The sequence below is a fragment of the Adiantum capillus-veneris genome, chromosome 2 (genome assembly GCF_014529385.1).
Source record: "Adiantum capillus-veneris isolate H3 chromosome 2, ASM1452938v2, whole genome shotgun sequence".
NCBI lineage: Eukaryota > Viridiplantae > Streptophyta > Polypodiopsida > Polypodiales > Pteridaceae > Adiantum > Adiantum capillus-veneris.
In genome coordinates this window covers 3201795-3227298 of record NC_140932.1, presented here as the reverse complement: position 1 = coordinate 3227298, position 25504 = coordinate 3201795, and the positions used below count along the sequence as shown (strand labels likewise).

The following is a 25504-nucleotide window of genomic DNA, read 5'->3' as shown; positions in this document are numbered from 1 at the left end:
CCTGTGAGGGTTCTTTGGACCTAAGCTCGAGAGCCAAGATCGGTTCTTCGTGACTGATTGAATCTTCTTGTGGGGGTTCTGTGGACCTCGACTTGAGAGCCAAGATTGGTTCTTCGTAAAGGGGTGCTTTGGACCTAGGCTCGAGAGCCAAGATCGCGTCTCCGTGATTGATCGTCTCTGCAATGAAGTTAGCTTCACTAGAGAAAGTATCAACTAACACCTCATCCTTGTGAACAATCACATCATCTTCATGCAACTCATCATGCTTGTGAGAAATCACATCTTGATCATGCAAATCATCATGCTTGTCACTGTCATCCAAATCATCATACTCATCATTATCGTTCAAATCATCATGCAAATCATTGTCATCCAAATCATCATGCAAATCATGTGTGTCATGCTTGGGAGAAGAAGAGACTGAGAGAGTCTCCTTTTCCCGAATCTCTTACATCTGTGCCTGAACTTGAGAAAAGAGTCGCAAGAATTCTTTCATGTGTTGATCGCTCTTCTCTTGTCGTGCTTTGGTCTTGCAGTCATATTCTGCTTGTCTTGCTTTGTTCTCGCAATCCAGTTTGGCTTGTCTTTCTTTGCTCTCGCAATGTATGGCTGCCACTCTTTCTGTGTATTGACGCTCTATGGCTGCCATCAATTCTTCGTGTTCACGCTCTATTTCTGCTTTACGGTCTAACTTCTTGTCCATAAACAACTGCGGCAACTCCTTCATAGGAATTAGTGCAATCCTTGGCGTAGATGGGGAAGGGGGAGGGTCGGAAAAACCTCCTGGTGGGGAAAATTCTTCTTCGCCTCTCTCATGCTCATCACCTCCAAGCGAAGTATCCATTCCGCTTCGAGTGATGACCATCCAGTGAAGTCTTGGGTTTTCTTGTGGGTTCTTGTGGTCTTGGATTCTTAAGTTCACAAGGAACTTGGGTTCTTGGGAGTCTTGGTTCTTGGGGTAATTGAGGTTCTTGGGTTCTTGAGGTTCTTCTTTCGCTTGCAACCTGTGTTCGAGAAGGATCTTCTCTTCACCCGAGTTCTCCTCTTTTCTGCGGGCGCACTCACACCAAGGTTTCTTTTTCCCACCTCGCATCAATTGGCCGTCCGCTAAGTGCACGGTCCGTTCTCAATGAGTGAAAGAGAGCCACAAGGGGAGGCTGGACAAGCCCTTCTTTCCTGGGATTCCTGTCACTCTTCAAAAACACGATTAGGAATCGACACTCCCAAGCGAACTTGGGTTCCTGCGAACCGCAACAAGCAAAACAATCCTTGTGATTCTTGTGGTTCTTTCCTTGAGTGATACAGAACATTGCCAAAGCTCTGATATCAATGTTAGGTGCAGCGGAATGAATGTTTGAACTTTGCTCAAGATGAGTGCTCCGAACTGTGCTCAAGGTTCCTTTTATTCTCATGGAAGGGAGAGCCTTCCGTCCTTAATGAGAGAGTGCAATGATCATGAACAAAGTGAATGGACACTGTGCGTGCAAGTGTATGATACTAAGAGATAGAGAGAGAAGAGAAATACGACACAAGAGACGTTGTAAAACCCTCCTCCGAAGGCCCCACTTTCGTCGGCGAGAGTGGTCTACTATTGATTGCACAAACTGGAACAAACTGAATGCATGTGACTGATGCAAGTCTAGGCTAGATCGATGACAGCGACGACGATAACGAGGCTGACACTAGGGCTGAAAACTGAAGGTCTTTATCTGCTGTCCAAAAACGCTTAAGGCTGAAATCTGCTGCAAATCCAAAACGCTCGTTTTGAGGCTGATTTCTGCTGATCTTTATTGCTGAAAATCTGCAGGTCTTAGGGCTGAAAGCTGATGGTCTTTTATGGCTGAAAATCACCTGCTGAAAATGCCCAAAGGCTGAAATCTGAGGTGATGCTTGCTGTAGGGAAAAACGCTAGGAATGAGGACCTTATGGCGATGTGGGAGATCTGGAAACGCCAAGTGCTGGGGGTGTGTGGCGAGGATCACCTTGATGAAAAACGCCAAGCTGAAGCTAATGAGGGCGATGACCTCCTGATGTAAAACGCTAGGGATGGGATCTTGCTTGGAGGGAAAACCACCAAGGTCTTGCTTGAGAAGTTGCCTGTTGAGCTTGGCTCCTGTTGCCTCTTCTGCCATTTAGTGCTAGTCTAGGTTTGCTTATATGCAAACTTACTCAATTTGCCCTACCTACTTTCCAACTAAAGTCACTTAAAATAATAAGTGAAAAATGTCAAAAATAGGTAAAATAGGCTAACTGCACTGAAAAATTCCCCTAAGGATTCTGATGGATTCTGATGGGAATGCCTATGATCATGCTGTGTGCAACCAGAGGATATGCATCTATACTAAGTGACTGGGCATGCACAGTCTACGAATAGACTCACAAAAGTGCCAGATCACTTCTAAATCTAGACTGACTGGACTGACTAAACCCTTGTCGTGCTGTAGCTTGTCCACGGACACACAGGGTTGGATGTGTCACGTGACAAGAGAATCCCTTATGCATCAGCTTGTGGTTCTCTTATGTATGCTATGGTTGCCACTCGTCCCGACATTGCTTATGCAGTGGGAGTTGTTAGTCGATACATGTTGAATCCTGGCAAAGCGCATTGGGAAGCTGTCAAATGCATTCTGAGATATTTGAAAGGTACACAATTTAAGTGTATTTGTTATGAAAAAAGTGACTTAAAGTTGCAGGGATATTGTGATGCAGACACGGCACATGACATGGATACCAGGAAATCTACCAGTGAATATGTATTTGCCATTGCTGGTGATGCAGTCTCTTGGTGTTCTAGGTTGCAAATTGTGGCATTGAGTACTACTAAGGCTGAATATATTTCAGCCACAAAGGCTTCAAAGGAGGCCATTTGGTTGGGCAGACTTGCAAAAGAACTTGGCATGCCTGCTCATACACCCGTGTTGGGTTGTGATAGCCAGAGTGCTGTCTATTTAGCAAAAAATGCCATGTTTCGTGCGCGTACCAAACACATAGATGTGCGGTACCACTTCATACGTCAGGTATTGGAGAATGGTCTAGTCACCTTGACTAACATCCATACATAGGATAACCCTACAGATGTTCTAACTTCTCACCAAGAGTCGTGCTAAGGCTCAACATGAGCATTGCATACAGCTAGTGGGAATTGGTTAACTTAAAGGCGTCATTTATACCTTTAAGTGGGAGGTTGTTGGGTTGAAGGCCTAAATAACCCCTTTTTGTACATTTTAATTTTTTATACTTTCTCCAGGACACATTTTTTTAAAGTCGCTTATAATAAAAGTGGGAAAACCCAAAACTCACTTATTGAGTTTTCCCCAAAAACGTGAGCTCTCTCTCTCTCCCTGCTTCGATCTCTAGCGCTAGCGCTTTGCTGCTCTGGCCTCCTGCTTCTTGTCCCAATCCTGCACTACATTGCGACGCGCACCTATCGGTACCATTTGCTTCGCGCTTTCAAAGGGGTGCCACGAAAGGGCACTTTGTTCTGAATTTCAGAGTGCCAGATTCGTGAGAAAAGGGCGGTTCCGGCTAGATTCTGATTTCGGCTGCCTGCTGAATTTTAGCGCTCCAACAACAAGGGTATGCGCGTGTGTCCCGTGGAGGCAAAGGGGTACCTGGCCACTGCCGATTCTCTTTATGAGACACCACCTATCTACGATTCTCTTGGGGAATGGGTGCCACCAAGGGGAAGGGATACTTGCATGGCTGAATTTTTGACCGTTCGTATGAAGGGGTGCGAACCATGCACGAAAGGATACAACCCAATGAAGTGGTACACGAAGGGCTACCAACACGGGATCTCGGTACACTCACCGGGCACGCCACACACACATCTGCCATCTATTGTTGATATGTGCAATTGAGAAAGAAGGGTTTAAGTTACCTCATACACGTATACGTGTGTGCACCGCCTTTCTTTTGCTTCCATGTAACTCAGGGAGAGAGTAGAGTGTAGCGGCAAGGGTGAGAGGCTCAAAACCTTCGGGTCCCGGAAAAAACATTTCTCTGATACCACTGTAAGGATTCTAGGTACTAATCCTTATTTAAGTACTTAAACTCATGATTAAGACTTAAGAAACTTGAATTGAACTCGGAAACAAGACTCAAAAGACTCTGTGTTGATTGATTGAATGACCTCTTGAAACTGAGTACAATAGGCTCCTTATATAGGAGATGAAGAGACAAATGAAAAGACATGTCTCCTCGTGAAGAGACATGACTTTAAACGTAAAGACACATCCTTTCCGCGAAGAGCTGTAACCATTGGGCGAAGAGTCGCACCCGTCGAGCGAAGGGGTGTGACCAATCGTCGAAGGAGTGTGGCTTTTGGCGAAGAGACACGTCTCTTGAGCGAAGGGTCGTGACCATCCAAGCATAGGGGTTCTCCTTTGCATGGCACTTCGCGTATCTGCAACTAGGAGTAGGTGTAATACTGCAACATAGTCACAATTGTGACAGTAAAATGCTCATGATGGCTACTGACTATAATTCTGATGATCATGCTGTGTGCAACCAGAGGATATGCAACTACTCTAAGTGCCTGGACATGCACGGCCTACGCACAGGCTCACAAAGGTTGCAGAACACTTTCTAAGCCGACTTGAACCCTGGACCTGAAGTAGCTTGTCCACATGCACATAGGGTAAGATGTGCACGTGACAGAGTTTCCGCCAACTTACAAGACCTCGTCCAATGGGGCCCAAGTGAACTGAAGAGATTAAAGCATAGAAACAAGGAATGGCCATTTTCAGGTCTTTGGTTCCCGTTTTCACTCCACCTTCCCGTTCCGAATCCCCGTTCCGTGTTTGAATCGTGAGTATCCATAACAGGGAATGGCGTTTCACGCCCATTGCCATTCCCCGTTCCCCGTTCCGAAATCCCGTTCCGGGTAACGATGGATTAAATCAAAGCATGACCCACACACACACACACACAGATTTGCGAAATTGCTGTTGACGTGGCAACTTGTACGAAATTCCCAGATTTTGCCCTAACATGATGACGTGGTAGTTGTACGGATTCTGCAAAACGTGCTGGCTGCTTTTGGAGGCCATATGCTTTTGAGTTTGAAGCTTTTCATGTAACTGCTTTTCATAGGCTAAGGGCCTTTAAATATGTGCAGAGGGCTCATACTCTGACACACTTTTGGGTGAAGATGCAGAGGACAGAGTATCAACATTGTACTAAGTTCAAGCAATATAAAGAAATACCGAAAGGGGCGCCAAGGTTTGGGGCCAATGCTCTCTTGGGGTGGAAACCGCCACTCCCCGTCCCGTGTGTCGTGCCTCTCTTCAGTTCAGTGTTAAGTCTGCTCTTTTCCGTTGGCACTTGGTGCCCGTCCCCGTGACAAATTCCCTCCTACCTCATCCTCCCCCTCCCAAAAAAAAAATCGATGCCCTCCCTTGCAACCCCCGCCCTCGCCTATGTGCTTGACAATTGCTCTCAACAGTAGGCCTTTACCATCAATCTTTCCACAGTAGTTGTCGACCAGTGAAGCACGTGGTCTAGAAAATCGAAGCAGATGCAGCCACCGGCTGAAACATGGAACCACAATTCGCATCATGCGAGCCTTGAGGCCAGATGTTAGGTGCAACGGAATGAATATTTGAGCTTTGCTCAAGATGAGTGCTCCGAACTGTGCTCAAGGTTCATTTTGTTCTTATGGAAGGGAGAGCCTTTCGTTCTTAATGAGAGAGTGCAATGATCACAAACAAAGTGAATGGACACTGTGCGGAAAGTGTATGAGACTGAGAGATAGAGAGAGAGGAGAATATGACACCAGAGACGTAAAACCCTCCTCCGAAGGCCCCACTCTCCATGGCGAGAGCAGTCTACTTATGATTGCACAAATGTCTACAATGCTTGGACTTGCCGACAATGAGGACGACAACGAGACGGATTGAAATCTGAAAACGCTAAGGGCTGAAATCTGCAAATCTTCTATCTGCTGAATTCTGACTCTATGTTAGTGACGATGTCGATGGCGACGATGCAACGACGACGTGCTGAAAACGCAGATGCTGACATTTGCGTTTCCTGGGCTGAAACTGTAAACCTTGCGGAATCTGACCGTGCGGCAAGGAACTGCTGCGAGAAGGTGAGATCTGCGAGGTTCGGGACTTGTTCTGCGAGTGCTAAAGGCTGAAAACTGAAAACGTTGATGCTTCTTGGTGTTCCGTCGCGGTAAATCTGCAAAACGCCGGGGCTGATCTACAAACCAAAAACGCTAGGGCTGAAAACTGATCTGTTGTCACCGGATGTCCTCAAATGCAAAACGCTAGGCTGATCTGATGTTTTGCTGAGAAGTTGCCTGTTGAGCAAGGTGCTCCTGCTACCTCTTCTGCCAATTAGTGTTGGTCTAGGTTTGCTTATATACAAACTTACTCAATTTGCCCTAACTACTTTCCAACAAAAGTCACTTAAAAATAACAAGTGAAAAATGTCAAAAATAGGGAAAATAGATTAAATGCACTGAAAAATTCCCCTGAAGGATTCTGATGGATTCTGATGGGAATGCTAATGATCATGCTGTGTGCAACCAGAGGATATGTATCTACACTAAGTGCTTGGGCATACACGGTCTGCGAACAGACTCACAAAAGTGCCAGAACACTTCTAAATCTAGACTGACTGGACTGACTGAACCCTTGTCGTGTTGTAGCTTGTCCACGGACACATAGGGTTGGATGTGTCACGTGACACCAGAGGCATAGCAAAAAGTGGCATGGCTGCTAGTGGATGGAAGGTTATCTAGCGAAAGGGGTCTGTACCACGGAGGTGTGAGATGGTCATGTAGATAATCATCCATAAAGGATAGATAATCATACATAAAGAAAAAAAAGTAGATGTGCCATGGCTATGTCTTCCAAGGCATGCAAGTGAGGGTAGAGGGGCCAATCTGGAAATGGGTTTGCATATCCTCTACAAGTAGCGATGAATATAAGACTCCGCGGCGACGCAACCTTCACCACCATGATGTATATTTATTGTATATATTGTGTTTGAACACCCTAATAAGCAAAACAATTAACTCAACCACCCGGGCCATGACTGCCGCTGGTATCCGGCTATGAGGTTGCAAACAATGACGGTTACTAATTTGCAAAACCTAAAGTTGGCAGCAGCGGTTGCACCTTTCACCTGATGCTGGACACACGCTCCGGCCTCACGTGGATGCAATGCCAGCCCTGCGATCGCTGCTACCAACAGATGGATCGATTGCTATGCAAACTCCAGCACAAATATAGGAATCTGATTTTCCAGTAGTATGGCATTAATAAGGGCAAGGCGCGCATCAAGATAGATAGCAATCTATATGGGTCATCGAGGATTATGAGACTCACCTACGCATAAACTTTTGGCATCGTGTATCCGTGTGAATCTTCTGGCACCGTATGCAGCAGAATCAAGCGGAAACAACATGCACAGAGAGAGAGAGAGAGAGAGAGAGAGAGAGAGAGAGAGAGAGAGAGCTCTTACATATTGTTTGCATTGCAGTCTAGCCTTCAGAAATCCTTATGCTTCGTGGAATGGCGAGCAAAATCCCCAACCAGATCGTTTCGTGGCACCGTAAGGCACCTCATCTATATTAAAAAGAGTGCTTTTCTTGGCCTGTGCTCCCAAGCCCAAACCTGCGTTTTGTCAGCTCACTCTCCTACAGAGCAGGTGTGTCTATCGGAGACCTTGCCGCATGGCTATGCTCCGTCGGCCCACTCCACTGCCCTTTTGTCGGCACTGCCTTTCGGCAGAAAGGGGGTGTATATGCCGAGCCTTGTTTCAGGCCGTGTACACTGCAGACAACTAGTCTTTCTTGGTGGGCCTTGATATATAACATCTATAGAATATAACATGACACATGTAAATTGACATTTAGCATCTAGCACTGAAGGGAACAAGAGAATGACTAATTTGGCAAGCGTGGCACTGAGTGAAAGGGATATAAAATTGAAAAATGCTACAATGTTTATGCAACGAGACTAAGTTAAGTGCATCAACTATTAGAGATTATAAGGATGGTTACAATTGAGATTATATCCAAGCGAGGTTGTACTACTATGTCTACTAATGAATGTTTTTTCTAGTATATGTGATTCATGTAAATTCTTGCATACCAAAGTATTTCAAAAAAAAATCATCGAATGGTTGGTAGCACAGAATGTTGGCTCGCATTTTGAAGGTGGATGTGGAGTGTGTTGTTTTTTTCTTCTTTTGTAGTTATTTGTCTTTTTTCTTTTTTCTTTTGTAGTTATTCTCAATGCAATGAATGAGAACAATGATACAGCCCAACAATAATACAAAATTGAGAGCAACAGGAGTGTCTATTTTATTTTTCTATCAGCCTTGTTCATCGCTATATATGTGAGGTATGCCGTCGTGCATGAGGGAGATATTTTTAGATTGTGAGCAAAGATGTCACATTGCATGCTCCAATCTTTATACAATGCAATAATTTCAAACCATGATCTAGCATATGGATGATAAGCTAGTTTTAAGTTGGTTGCAGTTTGCTCCCTAGCTTATTGACGCTTGGACTATAATCTTCTAGGTCTTGAGAACTTCATACTGATACCTAGTACGGGAAAACGAGGTCATATATAGTATGGTATCAATTATTTAGACACCTAGTATGGTATCAGTTATTTAGAGCTAAAGTAAAGATGCACATGGTGAATTCATTATTGCGATACACCACATGCATTCACGACTTGTGTATTCACTATTGTAATACATCACATGCATTCGCTAGCAATCGTATGCAAAGAGTTGCATGTGTAACTAACATGTGCAGATGTTGATCGACATCAAGTGTATAGTTCTAAAAACGAGATCCAAATAAATCGAAGCAAAGGAAGTAATACAAAAAATTCTATAACAAGCAAAGAGACAAAGATGGATGAAATGCAACAATAAATGAGGTGCTTACTGACCTACAATGTTGTACTGATGCTTTTTGATTGTCCAACCAATAGGCCGATATTTGAGTCAAGTTTGAAAAAACGAATTTGAATAGTTAAACATATCATCTTGCAATGAAACCACAGACTGAAAGTGCAAAGTATACAGTGCACGTCATACAGAGGTGCCATACAAAAGTATGGTGGAGAGTTGGCATTGTGGTCTCTCCAAAAAATTATAAGAAACGGAAGCCGTGCCCTACCCCGTAGCATTTATGTGTTGCGCCAAGCAAAGGCATGCGCATGGAAAATTGGATGCAGATAACGGACCTTCAAATGTTGTTGAGTTGGAGTCACGCTTGTGCAATTGGAACGTGCAATGTTGTGAATATATGTTCTCCCTGCCATACACAAAACACGCAAATGTAACTTCATGCTCTATATTGGCCTCAGATCAGCATCACTCTCTCTCTCTCTCTCTCTCTCTCTCTCTCTCTCTCTCTCTCTCTCTCTCTCTCTCTCTCTCTCTCTCTCTCTCTCTCTCTCTCTCTCTCTCTCTCTCTCTCTCTCTCTCGTGACACATCCAACCCTATGTGTCCGTGGACAAGCTACAGCATAAGAGGGTTCAATCAGTCCAGTCAGTCTAGATTTAGCAGTGATCTGGCACTTTTGTGAGTCTATTCGTAGACCGTGCATGCCCAGTCACTTAGTGTAGATGCATATCCTCTGGTTGCACACAGCATGATCATCAGTATTCCCTTCAGAATTCCATCAGATTCAGTCAGGGGAATTTTCCAGTGCATTTAGCCTATTTTCCCTATTTTTGGTATTTTTCACTTATTATTTTTAAGTGACTTTCCAACAAAAGTAGGTAGGGCAATTTTGCTAAGTTAATATATAAGCAAACCCAAGTTGGCACTTTCTAGCAGAAGAGGCAGCAGGAGCACATGCTCAACAGGCACCTTCTCAGCAGAACCCCACGTATACCCCCACCGTTTTTGGATTTCCTTCATCGCCGGGCATTTCCATCATTTGGCGTTTTCAGCCCTTGCATCATCGCCATCCACAGTTAAGCCCTAGCGTTTCCTGCTTGGCATCGCCATCACCTCAAGAGCCTCAGCATTTCACTAACGCTAGCAAAGGCAGGCAGCGTTTTTGGTTTTCAGCCATAAATGCAGCTGATGTTCAGCGTTTTTCAGCACTCCACACGACAGTAGATTCAGCCCTAGTTGGTTGCAGAGGATCTCCATTTTCAGCCCTCGAAAACGCAGCCAAAACAGTCATTTTCAGCCACCGAAACAACCCCGAAATTCAGTAGATAGAAGACCACAGATTTCAGCCCTAAAGTCGTCGTCGTCATCGGCATAGTCCCAAGTTGCATCAGTCCATTGCACCCCGCATTGTACCACTTTGTGCAATCATTAAGTAGACCACTCTCGCTGACGAGAGTGGGACCTTCGGAGAAGGGTTTTACAACGTCTCTGGTGTCGTATCTCTCTTCTCTCTCTATCTCTCAGTCTCATACACTTGCACGCACAGTGTCCCTTCACTTTGTTTGTGATCATAACATTTTCCATTAAGAACGGAAGGCTCTCCCTTCCATAAGAACTAAAAGAAACCTTGAACACAGTTCGGAGCACTCATCTTGAGCAAAGCACAAACAATCATTCCGTTGCACCTAACATTGGTATCAGAGCTTTGGCAGTGTTCTGTATCACTCCAGGAAAGAACCACAAGAACCACAAGAACCACAAGAATTTTTCTGTTTGTTGAGGTCGCACGAACCCAAGTTCGCTTGGGCGTGTCGATTCCTAATCGTGTTTTGTAGAAGAGTGACAGGAATCCCAAGAAAGAAGGGCTTGTCCAGCCTCCCCTTGTGTCTCTTTTCACTCATTGAGAGCGAACCGTGCACTTAGCGGCCAGCCAATCGACGTGAGGTGGGAAAAAGCAACCTTGGTGTGAGCGCAAGGCCGCCAAGGGGTGCGCCCGCAGAAAGGAGTAGAACTCAGGTGAAGAGAAGATCCTTCTCAAACGCGATTTGCAAGCGAAAGAAAACCTCAAGATCCTCAAGAACCCAAGAACCCAAGACCCTCAAGAACCCAAGTTCCTCGTAAACTTAAGAACCAAAGATCATAGTGCATGGTCGTCACCCGAAGCAGAATGGATACTTCGCGTACAGGTGATGAGCATGAGAGAGGCGGCGAAGATTTTTCCCCTGTCACAAAGCGATGACGTGGCAGACAGCAGAAACCCTAATTTCTGGCTGAAACCCTAAAATTCTTGCAAACCCTAAAATCTGCCAGAAACCCTAATTTCAGGCTGAAACCCTAATTCCTACCGGGGGTGCCACGTGGCAGTAGTAGCAGTACGGATTTCTGCGTTTTCCGACGGAAGTTGCGCTGGCAGCTTTTATTGCTTTTTCTACGCAAATAGCAAGAGAAAGAGAGAGAAAAAGTCTTTTGCTTTCTTTTGGGACTCTCAGAGAGAGAGAAAGAGCAGATGCTTTTGCTTTCAGGGCTTTTGATTTTGAAGCTTTTGGGGCTCTGCTTTTGGGCATCCCTTGTAACCTTTAAATAAGTGGTGAGGGCTTCACTTCTCAGAGCATTTGGACGCAGAGTTTGAGAGTGAAACCCTAGCCACTCTCTTGTACTTTGATCTGATTAATATAAAAAGAAATACCGAAAGGGACGCCAGTCTTTGGGGCCAATATCTCTAAGCACGGAACTCCGCCGGGCCATTGTAAATCTATTGTGATCTATGACTTGTTTTGAAGTGGTTATTTGGTGCTGTCGCGATTGATTCTTGACTTGGAGTGTCCAAGTCTGTTAGAGTGGTATCAGAGCACAGCCAATTTCTCTTCTACGGGAAATCTGATCCCCAAAAAAAAAATTCTGCGGCACCTATGGCTTGACGCAAGGATCAGTCGACTCCCTCTGCATCTGGAGATGCGGGCAGGGATCACAACAAAGATTCCGACAGACAGTACGGCCCGCCTCGGCCTACTCAGGCGGAGCGGCGAGAGATGGAGCGTCGACAGTTGATCGACGATGCAACGAGGATATGCATCTATGCTAAGTGACTGGGCATGCACGGTCTTGGAATAGACTCACAAAAGTGCCATATCACTGCTAATCTAAACTGACTGAACTGACTGAACCCTGCTGTGGTGTAGCTTGTCCATGGACACATAGGGTTGGGATGTGTCACGTGACAACGCAAGAGTATGAACGAGATATACGAGCTGCTTGGAACCATCTTCGGATGACCAAGAAAGATACAATCAATGCTTATTGTGAAAGATTCTGGAGCTCTTTGCTACCCGCCTCTTCATTCAAGAAGATCTCGTTCAGAGAACAGATTGATCGGTTCACCTTGGGTCTACCTACAGAGATCCAAGATCACTGCTTGGAACAGAAGTCAGCTTCTATTCAGGAGTTGATGAGTCATGCGAAGCGGGGCTTTGCCATTCACTCTGGCAGTCTGACCTACCCCACAGATAAGGCCATGACACAACGAGCCGAACAGACTTCTGGCAATGAAAGTAGAAAGAAAAAGAGCAACCCAGAGAAAAAGGATGCACGACCCAAGCTTACTCCTGAGGAGAGAGCTCGCTTCATCCGAGAGGGGAAGTGCTTTGGATGTGGGGAACAAGGCCATATCTCCGCGAAGTGCCCTAAAAAGGCACAGAAAGGACAGAATGATAAAGACAATGACAGGCCCGAGAGTTCGAGAGCAGCTGAGGTACGTGGCAGAAAAGGCAGATAGAAAAGAAGAACTGGTACCACATGGCGTGGGACCTGCACCGAATCTAATGAATGAAAGTACAAACTTTGCCGCTTTTGGGGCAAAGTGAAGGATCAGGAAGCTCTTTTGAAGGAGCCAAGGCCAACTTCTTTTCACTTGGAATTGGCGGCTCAATTTGGAATTATGCCCGACAGACTGATGCCACAGGTGGAGTTAGTTCGACTGGCACCCGGATAGGATATTGCCATTACACCGAGCATTGGCAAACTTCGTTTGCAATGACAGGGGTGTTCAAGGCACACGAGTGACGTTCTACTCAGGATCCCTTGGTACCACAAGAACTACGCCGTGGTTGACTACCGGGCCGAGAAAGCGACTTTGATAAATGAAGGGCTTAGAGATTGTACTTGATGAACTTCAGATTCTTACTCATTCTTTTGGGAGAGAACTGAACGATGGATAAAGGTTGAATATGTTTTGACCTGATCAAAAGAACAAGAAGATTTTTCTCCACACTCATGCCGATTGCTTTTCAGAGGGCCTGAAGATCAAACCATTGATCTGATACCTGGAAGCACGCCACCGAACCGGCCACCTTACCGTGTGAGCCGAGTACAGAATGAAAAGATTATGAACCCAGTGAAAGACCTCTTGGAAAAGGGTCTTGTCCAACATAGTACTTCACCGTATTGCTCTCCACTGTTGTTGGATTTGAAGAAAGACGGATCTTGGAGAATGTGCATCGATTATAGCACTCTCAACGAAATCACCATCAAGAACAGATTTCCGATTCCTAGGATCGATGATATACTCGACAGGTTACAGGGATCCTCGTGCTTTAGCAGGATTGACTTGAAGAGTGGATATCCTCAGATCCGAATTGCACCGGGAGACGTCTACAAGACAGCTTTTCGGACGACTTTTGGGTTATTTGCGTTTTTGGTGATGCCTTTTGGCTTAACCAATGCTCTTGAGACATTTAACCGGATGATGGACAGGATTTTTCGAGAGTACAGGCTATTTGTTGGCACTTTCTTTGACGACATCATTGTTTTCTCCAAGAATGAGGCAGAACACAGAGATCATCTGCTTCAGTCTTTCAGGCATTACGAGATCACAAGTTAGTGATTAATACAAAGAAAAGTGAATTTTTCCTACCAGAGATACACTTTTTGGGACACATTGTGTCAGCAGAGCAGAAGTGCAAATGGATCCGGCCAAGATAGACACTATCCGTGATTGGCCCGATTTGAAGAATGTCCATGAAGTTGAAAGCTTCTTTGGACTGTGTTTGTACTACAGACGGTTCATTCGAAAGTTTACAGAGGTTGCTTCCCCTTTGCATATCTTGATACCGAAAGGAGTCCCTTTTTCGTAGGGATCCACGAGGTGGCTGCCTTTCAGACATTGAAAGAGAAATTGACTACAGGACCATATTTGACTTTGCCAGACTTGCAGAAGTCATTTGAAGTATTTTGTGATGCTTATGGTTGTAGTCTGGGTGCGGTCTTGATGCAAGAAGGCCATGTCATTGCTTACGAGAGCCGATTGTTCTCTAGGCCGGAGATGACAGCACAGATTTATGAGAAAGAGCTTTTGGTGGTTATCCATGCTCTTACTCAGTGGTGGCATTACCTACTCGGAGAGGATTTTACTGTCTTTACAGACCATCAGAGTTTGTGCTACTTCTTGTCACAGAAGCAGCTTTCGGAAAAGCAGATGCGGTGGGCGAACATCTTGTCACAGTTCCACTTCCAGATTGTCCATGTGCAGGGACAGAAGAATGTGGTGGCAGATGCTTTGTCTCGGAAACCGTTGGTTCTGGTTATTTCCGTGATACATCATAGGAGCTTCGAGGATATGGTCGATCAGTATGCCACAGATACAAATGTTGCATATATTTTCACACGGATACGGGATGGGGAGACAGTATTCGGGAAGGTTACTTGATGAAAAAGACTATGTTGTGCGTTACACAACCGTTGAGGGAAAAGGTTATGACTGAATGCCACTGTCCACCTTTTACGGGTCACCGCGGCATTGCTACCACCATGAAAGGGGTAGAGAGATACTTCTTTTGGCCGAGACTCAAGAAGGATGTGGAAGAATTTGTGCGCAGTTGCTTGGTATGCTAGAAGGTCGAGTTTGACAGGCATAAGGCACAAGGATTGTTACAACCTTTACCCATACCCACCCGATAGATCTCCCGAGAACACAGAGTAGTCACGATGGTATCTGGACGGTTATTGACAGATTTAGCAAACAGGCTCATTTCATTCCAGTAAAGAAAACAGTCAAGCCGGAACACTTAGCGAGACTGTTTGTGGCCTAGATTTTCAGATTACATGGCATGCCTGAGACGATTGTCTCCGACAGAGACCCCAGATTTACGAGTTTGTTTTGGAAGGCAATTTGGGAGAACATTGGCACGCGGTTGCAGTTCTCGTCATCGTTCCACCCGGAGACTGACGGGCAATCCAAGATTTGTCAATTCAGTGGTTCTAGATTTATTGAAGTCTTATATCTCAGATCAGAAGACTCAATGGGAAAGATATTTACCTTTGGTGGAATTTGCCTACAATAACACGATACACTCTTCGACGGGGAAGGCGCCATTTGAGATTGTTGAAGGTGTTGCGAAGGTTCCACCCTTCCTGAGCACGAAAGATAAAATCTTTGAAGCGGATGAATATACGCGAGATCTGGATACGGCTTTTGCCAAGGTTCGCGAGACTTTGCAGAAGTCTCAAGAACGACAGAAAAAGGCAGCGGATCGCCATCGTCGCGACAAGAAATTGAAGGAGGATGATTGGGTGCTCTTACATTTTGAGAAGGTACACCTACGAAAGAAAAAGGGAAAGGAGAAGCTTTTTCCAAAGCTTAGTATGCGATACTATGACCCTTTCCACATTACTGAAAAGATAAATGATGTCTCCTTCCGATTGAAACTGCCAGATACTTGGAGAATTCACAATGCATTTCATGGGAGTCTCTTGAAACCTTTTAAAGGTGATGTGCCTGATGATGGGGAGCCCGATGAGCAACCCGAAGTGGAAGAAAACGAGGAGATCCTTGTTCCTGAACAGATTTTGGCACATAAAAATAAGAAGACTAAAGGTAAAGTCCGAAGGCGGTTCTTGGTTAAGTTCAAGAATTATCCTGCACTAGATGCGAAGTGGATGGAGGAGGAGGACCTAGCAGATACTCCTTAGATTGTGAAACTTTACCTCGATGCTTTTGGTTTAGCATAGTCTACTCCAAATGGAACCCAGAATTCAGCTTGGCAGGAGATCTGGTGCAGTGGGATGCACAAGAGGGGAGTCACTCCACTCCTTTGTCAATAGATGCCTTGATTTAGATACTAGACTCACTGATGTCTCTTTGAGCTTCAGGGATACTGAGAGCTGACAGTATTCTGCTGTATGACTTTATGAAATGGACTTCCTGATAATGATACTGATTTGTTTCTTCACTTCTTTTGAGTGCAGGAACTAATAGACGAAATGTCTGCAGCATTTTGGTCTACTTGATCTTGAATAGACATGGTTGCAATAGGGGTTAGTCAATCGGACATCGATGAGGTCCCGATTGGACCTAGATGTGATTGCTAGCTACATTACCGATAAATCATGGTCTAAGATCCAATGAATGTTGAATGTCATGTGATGTCCTGTGATGTCTGGTGATGTCCTGTGATGTCGTGTGACGTGATTGTCGATTTTGTACATGTGCTAGATGTGTGTTCCTAGTACGTAGGTACTAACAGTCAGTGTCTGCTAAGACGGTTTATGGCTTTTGTCGGTTTTGCAAGCGTAATCGCGGTCGATTACAATGCTTTCAAGAGGGGGGTATGTCACAAAGTGATGACGTGGCGGACAACAAAAACCCTAATTTCTGGCTGAAACCCTAAAATTCCTGCAAACCCTAAAATCTGCCAGAAACCCTAATTTGCAGCAAACCCTAATTTCAGGCTGAAACCCTAATTCAGAAAACCCTAATTCTTGCCGGGGGTGCCACGTGGCAGTAGCAGTACGGATTTCCGCGTTTTCCAGCGGAAGTTGCGCTGGCAACTTTTCTTGCTTTTTCTACGCAAATAGCAAGAGAAAGAGAGAGAGAAAGTCTTTTGCTTTCTTTTGGGATTCTGAGAGAGAGAGAAAGAGCAGATGCTTTTGCTTTCAGGGCTTTTGATTTTGAAGCTTTTGGGGCTTTGCTTTTGGGCCTCCCTTGTAACCTTTAAATAAGTGATGAGGGCTTCACTTCTCAGAGCATCTGGACGCAGAGTCTGAGAGTGAAACCCTAACCGCTCTCTTGTACTTTGATCTGATTAATATAAAAAGAAATACCGAAAGGGACGCCAGTCTTTGGGGCCAATATCTCTAGGCACGGAACTCCGTCGGGCCAGTGTAAATCTATTGTGATCTGTGACTTGTTTTGGAGTGGTTATTTGGTGCTATCGCGATTGATTCTTGACTTGGAGTGTCCAAGTCTGTTATATCCCCACCAGGAGATTTTTTCGACCCTCCCCCTTCGCCATCTACGCCACGAGTTGTACTAACTCCTATGGAGATGATGGTCAAGTCGATGTTGGACATGATGGCACAACAACAAGAAACGAATAGAGTTGCATTGACACAACTCGCGAGCAAAGCAGAACAGCAAGAAGCTAAAGACCGTGAGCGCAACGAAAGTATTGCGAGACTTGCCGCCGAAGAAGCAGATAAGGACCGTGAGCGCGACGAAAGAAACGCAAGACTTGCCGCACAACAAGAAGACAATCGCCTTGCTTTCGAACGCGAACGCAACGTACGAAAAGAGAGAAAAGAACTAAGAAAGGAGGAAGCGGCAGCACGAAGTGCAGCCTTGGAGATCGAGCGAGAGGCTCAAAGAGAACTACGAACTCAAGAGTTGGTTCGATAGGTACTTGCCTTGAAGACCGAACCACCCAAAGATCGTGGGAGTTCATCAAGTGGCGCAAGCCACGACGCGGATTCCAACCGTCCAGTCACAGAGAAGTTGACCTTCAGTAAGTATGATGGTAAGATGGATGCTACGGTTATTCATTCTTGGTTGCATCAATTTAATGCTTAATTTGCGACAACTAAGAAGACAGGAAATAGCAAAGTTTTGACGGTAGCTATGTACCTTGCCGGTGATGCCATCAATTGGTACCACGCATGGCAAGAGGCACAGCTAGCCGTGCATCTAGAGGAAGCCGACGGATTCACGTCCCTTTCCTTCAATTGGGCTGATTTCCAAGACAAGCTCAAGGCGCGGTTTATACCACCTCAGTACCTCGCACGATTGAAGGACGATTGGCGCGCTCTCAAGCAAAAGGGTATGCCAGTCATGTCTTTTTCTAATCGTGTTTTGCAGCTAGGCACTCAATTACGAAAATTGGATGATGAGCGCAAAGAGGCTTTTCTCTTTGGATTGGACGAGTATATCAAGTACGATGTCGAAGTGCTCGATCCAATCGATCTCAACAAGGCGGTAGCGATTGCTCTCGCACAAGAGATGAAGCACAACAAGGGAAAGCCTAAGGAGAACAAGACTTCCACAAGTACCTCGCAAACTTCTCAGAACCCTCAGAATGGTAAGAATGGTAAGAATGATAACTCTTCTAACCAATCTTCCAACAGTCTCTCGGCAAAGAGTTCTTCCAATGAATCTAAGGGTAAGGCTAACACAATTGCTAAACCTAAGCTTACTCCAGATGAAAAGGTAGCACAAGGAATTGTAAGAGGATACATCACGTCGGAAGAACAAAGCACTTATTCTAAGGAAGGTCGTTGTTTTCATTGTCACATTAAGGGTCACATAAAAAGAACATGTCCTAAGCTTGAATCGAATGAATCTAAAGAACCCACAGCACCCACTTCCTCTGTCAATGCAATGAATGATAACAAGAGTGTGCCCCAAGTTTCTCAAGACCCTCCCATTGATGATTCTCTCATTAAATGTTGTGGTCGTACGTCGGGGCATCGTTTTGTCATATTGTTTGACCCAGGTAGTATGCATGATGTGATCAGTTCCTCTCTTGTTGAAAGAGCCCGCCTCGAAGTTAGTCCGAGATCTCCTATCGAGGTCTCTGGCTTTCGTCCCGATATGGACGCTCTCATCACAGAGGAGTGCCTTGATGTTTTGTTTGCAATTCAACAGACTGCCTTCACTAGAAGATTTGTTGTTTCTCCTCTCTCAGGATATGATATGATTTTGGGCATTCGAGGTTTCGTGATACTAACGCTCTCATTGATTTTGAGGCTAACACTTTTAACTCTCAATGCCAAAAGTGATTCTTCTATTGTCATTCATGGAGAGGACATTGCTCATTCTCCATCTCTCATTGCTAATATGAAGGACAAGATTGAAAGGGTTCAGGAGAAGGAGACTCTCTCGGTCTTTTTTTCTCCACAGCATGACACACAGAATTTGCATGATTATGAGAAGCATGATGATTAGAATGATAATGGTTTACATGATGATTTGGATGACAATGACAAGCATGATGATTTGCATGAAGAAGATGTGATTTTTCACCAAGATGATGTGTTAGTGGATGCTTTTTTCAGTGAAGCTAACCTCGTTGTAGATTCAATCAATCACGAATAATCGATCTTTGCTTTCAACTCGACGTCCAAAGAACCCCCACAGGACGATTTGATCATTTAGGAAGAAACGAGCTTGACTCTCGAGCCTAGGTCCAAAGAATCCTCACAGGAAGTATTATGTGTTCGCATGATTGATATGCACGCATTGTTCGAGTGTTTCATTCCTGATCGTTTCCTGTATTTTCGTCAGCATCTTTATGTGATCCCTTTTCCTAGGCATGACATATTGTATGTTGAGCACGTTTCTCTCATGGATGAACACGAATGTATGCGGATTTTTCGTGAAAAGCTGAAAAGTATGTATGTTAGGTGGTCACATTCCATGTCTCTTCCTTGGCATGACACAGTTTCCGAACGAGCACATGTAAGTGTGAGCACCAAGCATGGGCATTTCCGTTGTGAATTGCCAAAGTTGATTGCTCTAGATCATAAGAGAAAGATTCGATCTCAATGTTTGCATGTGTTTGATGAACGGGTCGTCACTCCGTCTATTTGTTTATCTACATTGCATACACAGTCTTTGAGGAAGACAGATTTTTTTCCTTCACTTTACATGGAATGGGTATGTTTATGGTTTTGTGTTGGAAATGGTTTCAGGAATTTTCAGCCATGGAGATTCTTGAAGACGAAAGAAGCAGGTCTCTAGACGAAGTTGAAGCAAGGAAGGAGCCACAGAAGACTTTGTGTCGCTTTCGGCGCAACCCAAAGAAGCAAGCGTTGCAGACCTTTATGAAGTTCAAGTACCGCACGACCCACACATCAGAGTGGGCCGGCGAAGAGTCCCTTCCAGGATTCCGGATGCTATTGGCGATCTCCCTCGACGCCATACAATTCGGTACCAGTACCTCACTTTGAAAAGGAGGGGATGTCACGTGACACATCCAACCCTATGTGTCCGTGGACAAGCTACAGCATAACAGGGTTCAGTCAGTCCAGTCAATCTAGATTTGGCAGTGATATGGCACTTTTGTGAGTCTATTCGTAGACCGTGCATGCCCAGTCACTTAGTGTAGATGCATATCCTCTGGTTGCACACAGCATGATCATCAGCATTCCCTTCAGAATCCATCAGATTCAGTCGGGGGAATTTTCCAGTGCATTTAGCCTATTTTCCCTATTTTTGGTATTTTTCACTTATTATTTTTAAGTGACTTTCCAACAAAAGTAGGTAGGGCAATTTTGCTAAGTTAATATATAAGCAAATCCACGTTAGCACTTTCTGGCAGAAGAAGCAGCAGGAGCACATGCTCAACAGGCACCTTCTCAGCAGAACCCCAACAGTACCCCCAGCGTTTTTGGATTTCCTTCATCGCCGGGTATTTCCATCATTTTACGTTTTCAGCCCTTGCATCATCGCCATCCACAGTTAAGCCCTAGCGTTTCTTGCTTGGCATCGCCATCAACTCCAGAGCCTCAGCATTTCACTAACGCTAGCAAAGACGGGCAGCGTTTTTAGTTTTCAGCCATAAATGCAGCAGATGTTCAGCGTTTTTCAGTAGTCCACACTACAGCAGATCCAACCCTAGTTGGTTGCAGAGGATCTCCATTTTTAGCCCTCGAAAACGCAGCCAAAACAGTCACTTTCAGCCATCAAGACAGCCCCAAAATTCAGCAGATAGAAGACCACAGATTTCAGCCCTAAAGTCGTCATCGTCGTCGGCATAGTCCCAAATTGCATCAGTCCATTGCACCCCGCATTGTACCACTTTGTGCAATCTTTAAGTAGACGACTCTCGCCGACGAGAGTGGGGCCTTCGGAGGAGGGTTTTATAAAGTCTCTGGTGTCGTATCTCTCTTCTCTCTCTATCTCTCGGTCTCATACACTTGCACGCACAGTGTCCCTTCACTTTGTTTGTGATCATAACATTTTCCATTAAGAACGGAAGGCTCTCCCTTCCATAAGAACTAAAAGGAACCTTGAGCACAGTTCAGAGCACTCATCTTGAGCAAAGCGCAAACAATCATTCCGCTGCACCTAACACTCTCTCTCTTTGTGTGTGTGTGTATCTCTTTGTATCTGTGAGTGTATGTGTGTGTGTGTATCTCTTTGTATCTGTGAGTGTATGTGTGTGTGTGTGTTGTAAGCTGCTTCGGTCATCAATTATGTCTTCTTGTCTCCTTACTGACTAACCGGGGTGCTTCCCAACTACACATGATAATGGGCATCTTGAGGTCGGCATCCCCATAGCGAAAGGCACTATATTTAATCCGTCCATCAATAATCCGCATCTGGCGAACTACTATTACGTGACGCTCATGGACCTTATTACGGGTGGCACTCCACTCGATATCATTCACCTTCAAAATAGAGCCAAAAGGTGGCAGGGATCTTGTCATTTTTAGCAGTTATGAAGCCCATACTACCTTGCATTTAGCTGCCTACTAGGCATTGTGGCAAGCTATGACCAAGTAGAACTTGTAAATGCCCCACGTTATACTTCTCAACACATCAACCTGTGGTTTGAGGCAACACAACGTCAAATTTGTCGGTCCGTTTGACAAATGTTATTTCCAAGGGGTTTTAATTAAGGTCTCAATCCAATAGCAATTCTCTTCATCACCACCCAAAGGTGAGGGTGTAATGAGTGTTTTTGTGGCCATAGAGACGGTATACTCAAGCTCATCAGCACCAAATGTAAAATATCTATTGATGCCTTTTTTTTTCACCATCAGCACGGGGAAGGTAGTAGGGAGAGACTATACTGTAAAGTTTCTACTATCCTACCCAATTGTTGAATGGCCAGCACTGAAGTGCTGCTGAAAGCTAATAGACACTGACATATTGGTAGGCATGTCTTCAAAAATTCCATTACTCTGCAGTCAGTGTTCTTCGGCTTCTCCAATATCGAATCTTTGTGTGGAAAAGAATTAGCTTCCACTTCTGCTCTTTGACTATTCTTTTAATCCTAGTTGACAGCGTGGGTACTGCATAATTGACTACTAGACTTTCACTGCAATGCTGATGCATCTTCTTGGAGCTACACATTAACCAACCCTCGCGGACACCATATTCTGCGTTGAATTGGTCATGAGAAATGTTTCTGTTTGTCTGCAGATCATTTTGAAATGCTTGCCTCATCAAATTTTTTGGTTGGCTATCAATAGAGCTAGATGAGGAGTGCGACTGAAGCCAACGGCTCATCAAACCATGACTTGCACTAGTGGCGATATTCCCCCATGCCTTTCTCTCAACATCGAGATGTTTGCTACTAATCCCCTCACACTCTCTGCAAAAAGCCCAAGCAGCTAACCATCATAAGCTTGAGGATAACAAGCATAAGATTTGGTGTATCGATCTTGCTAAGCTTTTATGCCCTCATGTCCAGTTCGACGTTTACTCTTTCCTCTGCCGTCTCTATCGCCGACAGCCTGATAGCATCAGTAGAAAAATGTGTCGAACGGGCCTGCGAAGGCAATGAGTTTTGGCGATTTGACTCCAGATTAGGCCAACTAACCATCGATTGAAATCTGATATCTTCTGTTTCAGTAGCACTAGAACAGACCTCTACCATGGGTTGATCACACGAAATATGTGATCTTTGAGAGTGCTCACCAAGTTGGCAAGCATCCGAAGTACCCTCTAGCTTGATGATTTACGAAATATAACTAGGATTTGAAAGCTCTCTAGTACTCCTTTTTGGTTCTTCTCGACTTGCTTCTGCACGAATAAACAGCACAGAAAAGAATTGGTATGAATCTTGAGAATTAGGCATGGCTCATGGGGACCTGCAGCAATATATCATTTCCATGAACATTGAAGGATGGCCGAGGGCACAGGGTTGATGAATCCACATGAGCTATACTTGGAGCGACATAATGCTGGCCATAACTAGTTGCGCCTGCAGAAACGAGTATTTGAAGCTGGACATACTGTTCAGATGCCCACTGGGTCTTATTGCACACAAAGCTGTTATGATTGCTACGCGGGGAAGGCGCAGGTAGGCTTATAGTTAGGTATTCAGGCTTCACTGCAAAAGAAGGCCGATTCCAATATGTCTACACTCTCTCACTCTCTCTCGCTTGAAAAGAGTGTACAGAGACAAACCTGCAGTCAAAGCTCCGAGCTGCTTCTCTGCGAACTGCTGATCGAACCGCTTCTGAGGGAAATTGAGCAACGCAGAGCTTTTTTTATTTTACTCACTTGACGCGGCGTTTTGTTTATTTAGAGCTTTCATGTTTTAAAAAATAAATAAATATAATGCCACGTGGTGGGTTCTGCATTCAGATACTAGCCTTTGGCTCACCAAGTAAAAAAAAGAAATTGGCAATATGCGTTTCTTGACTGCTGCAATTTTTTTGGGACTCGTCACTTCTTTGGCTTTCACTAGCAAAGTATTTCCAATACTGATCGTCACTTTAGGAAGAAGCTGGCGATTGAGAAAGGTTTGCAGCCCCACGCATCCATGGTTCGGGACACATCTATTCGCTACCTTTAGCATGTTTTGCAAAGCAAAGTTTAGAGATAGGGGATTTCACAAGCTGGATCTCTCTCCCTCTCTCTCTTTCTCTCCAATTAATTATCCATGTTTAATAGTATCGTTTGTGACCCGTTCTAATTTGAAACCCTACGTTAATGGGATTGTAGAAGTTGATTGCACTACAGTTCTTATAGCAGACTCCATTAACTCTCTAGCTTTTAGGTAATCATTAAGTACATTTCTTTGTAAGAAATATCCCTTGGGTTTTTTTGCACTTATTGATTCCTAATTAAATGTGTCGTTCTTTGTTTCTAATTAGTTCTCGGAATGCCCCTCATGTTCAATAGAAAGACCTTGTTGCTGACGACAGGATTGTTGTCGCATAAATCAGTAAGTTTATGGTGATTATGGGAGTTGCATTCATAACATGTGATTTGCAAGCTTTTAGCCTGAGCTTACGCTAGGCTTTGTATGTCATTACATAACATTTCCAACAAGGGTTAGAAGCATGTTTTTGGAGCTTATTTTTCTAGGAAGCTATCCGCAACCAGAGGTGCAAGACTTGCATTGGGAACTGTCACGATGCATCTTTTTTGAAGCAAAGAGCTCAAACAATAGCAAAATTTAACTAGCATGTATACTGCAACTCGGATGAGGTGATTTGGTCATGCATTGCCACTTGCTACATGCTTTCTTGTGTTGGGAAGAACTTGAATTTATGACAATCATTTTTGCAAACATCTTTGTTGCGGCCTTTTACACATTTGAGCTCAAATGGGCCAACCTTTGTAAGGAAATTTGTCGCAGTGAGCTCAATAGTTGGATCACGACCCAGTTTTGAGGGCAACTATGTCCAAGCTCATGCCAAGGTTCAACTTTGATTGTGCAGACACCATTGTTGCCGAGTGTTGCACTATCGAGAGCTAGGCTAGTCAAATCCCTGTAGCCTAATTGAAAGTTTATCATGACCAAGTCCATGGAACCCTACCTCAATTGGTTGCAACATTATGCTAGAAGGCTTCCTCTTCCTAGGATTGGTTATGGAGCCATAGAGTCATGGATTGGGGTGAATGTCAATCCAAAGCTAAGCACGAAAGATGATCCGCATTGTGGTGCCTAGGTTTATAAGTTTATCATGACCACGTCCATGAAGCCCTACCTCAATTGTTTGCAACATTATGCTGGAAGGTTTCCTCTTCTTAGGATTGGTTATGGAACCATAGAGTCATGGATTGGGGTGAATGTTAATCCAAAGCTAAGCACAAAAGATGATCTTCATTGTGGCGCCTAGGTTTATATATTGTGAGTTTTATCTCGTTACCATCAATGAGTAGTTTATCAGGGGAGGAGCCTACCCAGGTCAGGCTCAAAGAAGGTGGAGGTTGGCCGTGAATATGAGGTTCTATGGCCAACCTACGGAGGTAAAAACTTCATTAGCTCAAGAGAACATTGCAACTCATCCAAGGGGTAGTGTAGGAACATTCTAAATGTTCAAGTTGGTATCAAAGTGTTAATGATTGTTTATTGAATAAGTACGCAAAGCATAGCTGCATTTGTGTACATAGAAGTGCCCTTTGATGACTTGCTTTTTCATCATAACTTTTTTCCCCTATTGAAAGGTAGTTCCATCATCTATTCCCAGATGCCTTGTTTACTTCAACATGGCATCCGTTCAAGATTCGCCTTCGACTTTTTTTTTCGAAAATGGGGACCCTCTGCGTTTATTCATTTTCCCAACAGATTCGAAGAGATTCCTCCACACCTAAGAGCATTGTCTAGTACTCATTACAAAAGAGTCAATACAGTTTCGAACTTGTACCGCTCAGCACAACGGAGATTGTAG

The 25504-nt window shown here is 44.5% G+C and overlaps 1 protein-coding gene across 8 annotated transcripts in view; it reads right to left on the bottom strand.

Annotated features, from left to right (window-relative positions):
• The window catches only part of VPS15 (protein kinase family protein / WD-40 repeat family protein), a 71113-nt gene extending 47711 nt beyond the window's left edge, over window positions 1-23402 (bottom strand). The window contains exons 1-2 of one of the 8 annotated variants that reach the window (XM_086483390.1): window positions 23289-23376; window positions 9155-9292 (exon numbers count right to left, since the gene is read on the bottom strand). The gene's annotated coding sequence lies outside the window, so the exon portion shown is untranslated. Of the gene's footprint in view, window positions 1-8924; window positions 8944-9154; window positions 9293-23288 lie in introns of those variants that run through there. The other 7 variants (XM_086483385.1, XM_086483384.1, XM_086483378.1 and 4 more) reach the window with 7 other exon arrangements.
• Between the last annotated feature and the right edge of the window lie 2102 nt (window positions 23403-25504).